Genomic DNA, 6,694 nt, shown 5'->3' with positions numbered 1-6,694 from the left:
AAGTAGATTTGTGGTTGATTTTTAAATGTTAACCACAGCCGTTTTGAATATAAAAAGCATCACTGCGTGATTTATAACTCTCTAGGCTTTCATTACTGAACTGATAACAGCACAATCCAACTGAATGTTCACCTAAAAAAGTTAATTAAACCAATTACACCTCAGTGATCTTTGATAAAAAGCAACATCTAAGACTCAAATCATGCTGCACAGAGGCCCGTGCGTATCTTGGCCGCAAAAAGATAGTGATCCGTCTAAAACACTGGAAACGTGTCTTGCGTCTATCACAACATGATCGATCTGGTTGGTAGTTTTTCGATCCGGAGACAGCCAGGTAGCTTGATGAATCTTCTTATGCTGGAATCTAGTACTACAGATAACCATATTTCGGGCCACGGCGAAGTCAATCAGCCTCAACTCATTTGGGGATGTTTCATCGTGGAGGCTGAATTTACCGACCATAGTGCCAAATATACCTTCTTTGCCCACCCTGGCGTTAAAGTCGCCAAGCACGATTTTGACATCGTGGAGGGGGCAGCTCTCAAGCGCGCTCCAAGCGCTCATAGAAGGCATCTTTGGTCACATCGTCCTTCGTGGGCGCACTCATTCACCGGAGTGAATGATAGTACTCGGCGACGGAGTCTCTCTCCCACCATGAATCCAACACCAAACTTGCGTTCCTTTATATGGCCACTGTAGTAAATGTCACACGGACCTACTCGTCTCTGTCCTTGTCCCGTTCATCTCATTTCTTGGACGGCGGTGATATCAACCTTTATTTTCCCGAGGGCATCAACCAGCTGGGCAGCGGCACCTTCCCAATTAAGGGTTCAGACATTCCAGGTGCATGCCCTTATATCGTAGTCCTTTTTTCGTTTGCCGTGGTCGTCATCAAAAGAGGGGTCTCTCATCCGAGGTTGGTTATAGCTATTCACTGGGGGTGTTTTTTTACGTGGCGGGTCCCAAACCCAGCGCACAGCCCTATGTAGGGGATGCTTCGCCTTCTCACTTTAGCTCGACTTCGAACGGATGTTCTTAGGCTACCCAGAGGATACTTGGTCAAAGACCGGAAGTAGTGAGCTGCTTGAGCCATGTGTAAAAGAATCGTTTCTGGCCACTCCCAAGTGAATGGCGATCAGAGAACTTTCCTCACTTGCGTGAACTTCTCCACATGACTCCATCCTTTGCAGACAAAAAAAGATAGAAGCCGAAATGCGAGTGGCAATGAAAGCAGAACACCAGAAAGTGCGAACCCGATTCTTCAATGGATAATGAAGCAGAAGTTCCACTGTCCGACCATGAAGAAGTTCGAATAGCAATTACTCGTCTGAAGAAGAACAAAACGGCGGAGGGGCCGATGGATTACCGGCCGAGCTAACAACAGCGCGCCAGTCGTTTCGTCTTTTCGCTATTTGGCGCCAATTCGTGGTACCAAGTGCAGCCAAGTTCTTCTCCAACTGATCTCTCCAACGGAATGGAGGTTTTTCTGTTCCTCTGCTTCCAGCGACGAGGTTTGACTCGAATACTTTCAGAGCTGAATTGTTCTCATGCATCCGGACAACATGACCTAACCAGCTTAGCCGCTGTCTCTTGATTCGCTGAACTATGTCAATATATCGTACAACATATCGTTGGGTAGCCCGTCCATATATATTCATATATTTATTCGCCAGAAATTATGGAAAAATCTATATTTTGTCATTTCCCGGGCGACTGCCACCACAATACCGCCGCAGTCTTCCTTACTTATAAGAATATACAAATTCTTGCTGCTATTTCCCCAGTGCATCTAATGTATGCTTGCAAGAAAGAAATTCGCCGCAAAACTTTTCAATAGTCGGTCAAAATTATGTCTCTCCAAGGCATTGCGGTTCAGATGATATGCCTTTTCAGCAGCAATTTTCAAGCTCAGCAGACATGAGTTCATTAAACTGATGATGCTTATTCAGAATTCAACAAAGTTTTCCGTATAGTAAAAGAATACAACAACAATCTGTTTCAATGCGTGTAAGGACAGTGACAGAACTAAGTTCAGTAGCGCATTGTCAAATGCAAAACTCTTTCATTTTATCCCGGCTCGCACTTATTTTCCACCAAAAAGAAAACAAAAACAAACGACTGGAAGTGTTGCAGCTGCCACACGCTGTCAGAGTTATTGTTTGGGCGCGTTGACGACAAAAAAACAACAACAATCGACAACACAATGCATTCGCCGAGCACACTCAGCAAAAACAATAGCCACTACTTTTGTAACTGTAAACAAATGCAACAATAGCGAAAACTACAAGAATGCGCTGAGCGACCCGGCAGTGAGGGTGGACTCTTGCTGGTTTTTTGCTGTAACAAAGTGGACCTGTCAACCCCAGGTCGCGCTAAGTATGTTTGAAAACTATTTGAATGACAGTGAAAAGCTAAGTGCGGGCAGGGTGTGAGTTGATTCAGAAGCAAGAAAGTTGAATGACTGACTAGTTTCTGACTGTTTCATAAATGCAAATGATTTTTTTAGGTTTTACAACATTCATTTTTTCAAAAGGTTAAGTTGGAGCAATGAGCTTCTCAAGCCTTAAGAACCAGAAAGCTTAGGATGGTATATCTCTTCTCTAAGTACAATCTCTAATAAGTCGGGAAGTTGGAGTTTTTGTATTGTTTTTCTCTGCAACTTAAGACTTTACTGTGAAGCCGATGAGCTTGCTTGGATGGGAACGAGTGGAATATAAGACGTGTATTGAACTATTTGATCTTAGCAACGTTCATATCGCCGTAATGACAGGTGTTCTTACTGGTTAGTGTCCAAACGGCAAACTCCAACAAGGGGACACTTTGTCCTTCTCTTTCAACTTTCGCCAGACTAGAGACATTACCAGAAGCACCTCGGTTCTCATCTCTACGAACCAGATGAATTGACTGGAATTGATATTAGCCGCCTCCAAAAATGAGGAATTCTTTGTTGATATGGGTCGATCTTTCGGATCCGTACATATGAGTCCTGAGCATCTCAACGGGTAGGCGTCTCTAGCTCTCCAAGTGGCACTATTCGTGGTCTCACGAATATCAGCCTATTTACTTAACCTAACCTAAGGCTAAATTTGTCAGGAGATAAATTTTCCAGCTTTCAATTACTACAAGATTCTCTGTCACGATGCAATAAACACGAAGGAGACTATGATTCTTCAATTTTGTAAAATGGTCTTAATTTGAACTTAATCTTTCAAAAATCGTATATAGAACATGACCAACTAAATGGGGTTTCAGTGTCCCATAGAATTGGTGGTTAAAAGCTCAAAACTCAAGCGGCTGAGTGGGAATCCTCTGATGGCGACAAAGTTGGCTAACATCAATTAAATACAGAAACCAAATCAATTGATGTACTGGAGGGATCTCTGTTAGGTTCGAAATTTTAACCTAAACTAACCCAACGATTTTACTAACCCATACATGCCTTTCAACAAAGCACATGGATCTTAGTCGAATTTTCCAGAGTTGGTACTTCAATAACCGACCAGACCACGAAGTATTAAGAAATTACCTTTGCAATACCAGATGGAGTTCAGTTCCAAGGTCCAAGAGAAGAAGTCATTCTTTAAGATGCCTGCGCTTGACGGGAATTTTAACAGATTCTGCGGCCTCATTATCGATACCTCCTCCAGTGTATCATGCCTTGGGGATACCAGATCCTTACAGCGTAGTCTGGCCAATGCAGGACAAAAGCACAAGAGATGCTCCATAGTTTCCCTGGTGCCCAGCTCTATTTGACATTTCCTGCAGTCTTCTCAAACTGTCAGTCCCATGCTGCGGGCATGAGTCGCTACCAGACAGTGATCAGTTAGTATTCCCATCATGTTCTTGCAGTCTCTTTTATCGAGTGGCAATAGGAGTTTTAAACATGACTTTCCACCCAGGGAGCTCGTTCCATCGGGTTTTGATTTTTTTTAACATTTTTTTTATGCATGCAACTAAATCAATGGAAGTATATTTTTCAGAGTCCCACCTGGAATCTCCCTATTAGGATCGACATTTTATTCTAACCTAACCAAACCATTTCACTAACCCATATATGCCACTCAACAAATAGTATGTATCTTAGTCGAATTGTCCAGCGTTAATGCTTGAATAACCGAGACTGTCTTGAGATAGTTTTCGGTACCTTTCCAGCACCTCGTGCCGATAACAACTGTGGACGAACACCATTAAAACCGGAAAAGTACTTAAGAAAAACTAACAAAAGTTATGTCGGATAAGTATAAAATCAAAATTTCTCAATTATAACGGTAAACTATTAAATATATCAGAACTTCGTTTGGTAATAAACTCACCACATTCGCTACGAATGCAAGTTTTATAACAAACAAAGTTAAAGAAAAAAATATTTATGCAAACCATTTAAATTCCTCCGACAACTACAGCCCGGATTTTCAATTAAATCAACCGCACATCACATGATCGTCGTGAAATCACTTGCGTCATTATATGCGTAAGTTCTTAACAGCCCACAAAGGATGCTGTCAGCATAACAAGCGCAATGCAAATACAATTTTCGGCTTATTTAAATGAAAAAAAGCAAAAAAAAGGGAAATTAAACCAATACCTTGACACTTATCGATGTTTAAAATTAATTAAAAACCAATGAAGTGGATATTAAAAGGACATCGGCGTTGACATTCATTTGCCTTCACTTACGTAACTGCTGTCGGATGCGCAGCACTATGCACATAAATATAATAATACTCGTGTATAAATATTTATTTATGTGTATGTAAGTGCGCCAGTATTTGTGTGTAATTTTAAATGTCGTTCACACTTTTATGCCTCATTAAATCGCAGCCGCAGACAAGTGGTTGGATATCAGCACAATTGAGATTTGCCCGTAAGCGCTTTTCAGGTTCTTCCCTGTCACATACTAGTGCCGCATGCTGTAACGGTAAAATTGGCCCACATGTTGCGTCGGCAAGATTTTATGACTCGCACTGTGCCATTGCCTTGATTTCATCGAATTAAAGCACTTCAAATAAAGCAGCTGGTAATCAGCGTTGCATATCTGTGAATTGCTGTTTTAATTAATGCAATTCCAGCAAAGAGTTGGCCATTGAGCCATTCAGCTGGCATTACGCTGACGAAGTAGTAGTGCGGTTATTGCTTGAGGTTTTGAGGATATAAAAATGTATAGGATTAAATGAAGTATGTATGTTGTTTGAAGGAGAAGTCATGCCACTGATTTTTCATTCATAGAATCACGCCAGACCATCACTTCAATCTAACTAAAGTATGTACCTTCCGAAGTATGGAGCCATGAAGAAGTTCACGCAAGTTCTCTGAGCGCCATTCACTTGGAAGTCGCCAAGAAACAATTCTTTTGCATATGACTCAAGCAGCTCACGACTATCGGTCATAGATCAAGTATCCTTTGGGTAGCCAAAAAACAGCCGAGCTAAAGTAAGAAGGCGAATCATCCCTCCCCAGGGTTTTGCGCTGAGTTTGGGACCCGGCATGTCAAAAAACACCAATTAAAAGGACACAATAGGTTCAGATGAGAGAAAGTCCTCTCTCAACGAACAAAGACTAAATTCTACAAGTCACACATCATCACCATCCTCTATATGGTGCAAAGGCATGTACAATGACAACATCTGATGAGAGATATGTTCTGCGAAAGATTTATGGTACTTTGCGCGGTATCCACGGAGAATATCGCTATACGATAACATTGACACAGTTCAGCGAAAGATAGCGGCTACGCTGGCTAGGTCATGACGTCCGAATGGCCGTAAACACTTCAGCGTATTCAAAGTATTCGGCGCTGTCCCCACTGAAGGAAGCCGAGGAAGAGAAAGACCTCCACTTCGTTGAAAGTGGCTGGGGTTTAAAGGCTAGGTGAAGAAAAACCGAGCTAACGATTGACGCGCTGTTGTAATCTAAGCTGTTACCGCGTAATCAGTTTCGATGTCTATAAAGAAAAAGAAGTACTTTCCGAACTAGTTTGAATCATACTATATACGATAAGTTTCTTTTCCCCTTCAGAACGGATTCTTTTTTATCTTAATACCAAGAAAAAATTTTACGGTTGCTATCGTTTCGATTAGGATAGTTTTGCGAATCTTTACCGAAATTTGGGCTTTGTGGAAACAGCCTTAACAAGCTCCAGTGACCAGTCGGGAGAGACGGATTATAGTAACGCAATATCTTCTCTATCTTGCGAGGGTGCAGTGATCTTGTCCAAAGCCTCGCTCTGTGCCATCGCGTGTGGCTCTCTTCCAGACCTTTCCAACACTAGCTGTCGTCTCCTTAAACAGTAAGGTAGACCGTTCGTTGGCACACCTGATCAGACCACTCTCACATTTCCATGGTCTCCGAGCCCACCATGAACCTAGGTTCTTCTGCTGTTGCCATCAATTCCTCCTCGCATCTCCGCCTAATGTCTATCTTACCATCCCTAGCCGGTAGCCGCTCTATCAAAATTGAAGCTTTTTGCAGCCTTTCGTGGACGCCTATGACATCAACTTAGTGATCGCGAGAGCGGAGCGTATTCCGATCCGAGACCTGGCAGGGTTTTAACAGGACGGAGGCAATCTCGCCAGCCATTTTTGCATGGTTTTACTACCACATACTAAGGTGACTGAGAGAATACCTTGACCACCAGCCCAGGCTTCAACAGTATCCAAAAGCTGCAGTCCTGAAATCATAGTCCGTATCGATATCG

This window comes from Bactrocera neohumeralis, chromosome 4 (genome assembly GCF_024586455.1).
Source record: "Bactrocera neohumeralis isolate Rockhampton chromosome 4, APGP_CSIRO_Bneo_wtdbg2-racon-allhic-juicebox.fasta_v2, whole genome shotgun sequence".
Taxonomy (NCBI): Eukaryota; Metazoa; Arthropoda; class Insecta; order Diptera; family Tephritidae; genus Bactrocera; species Bactrocera neohumeralis.
Note: the sequence above shows the minus strand (reverse complement) of the source record.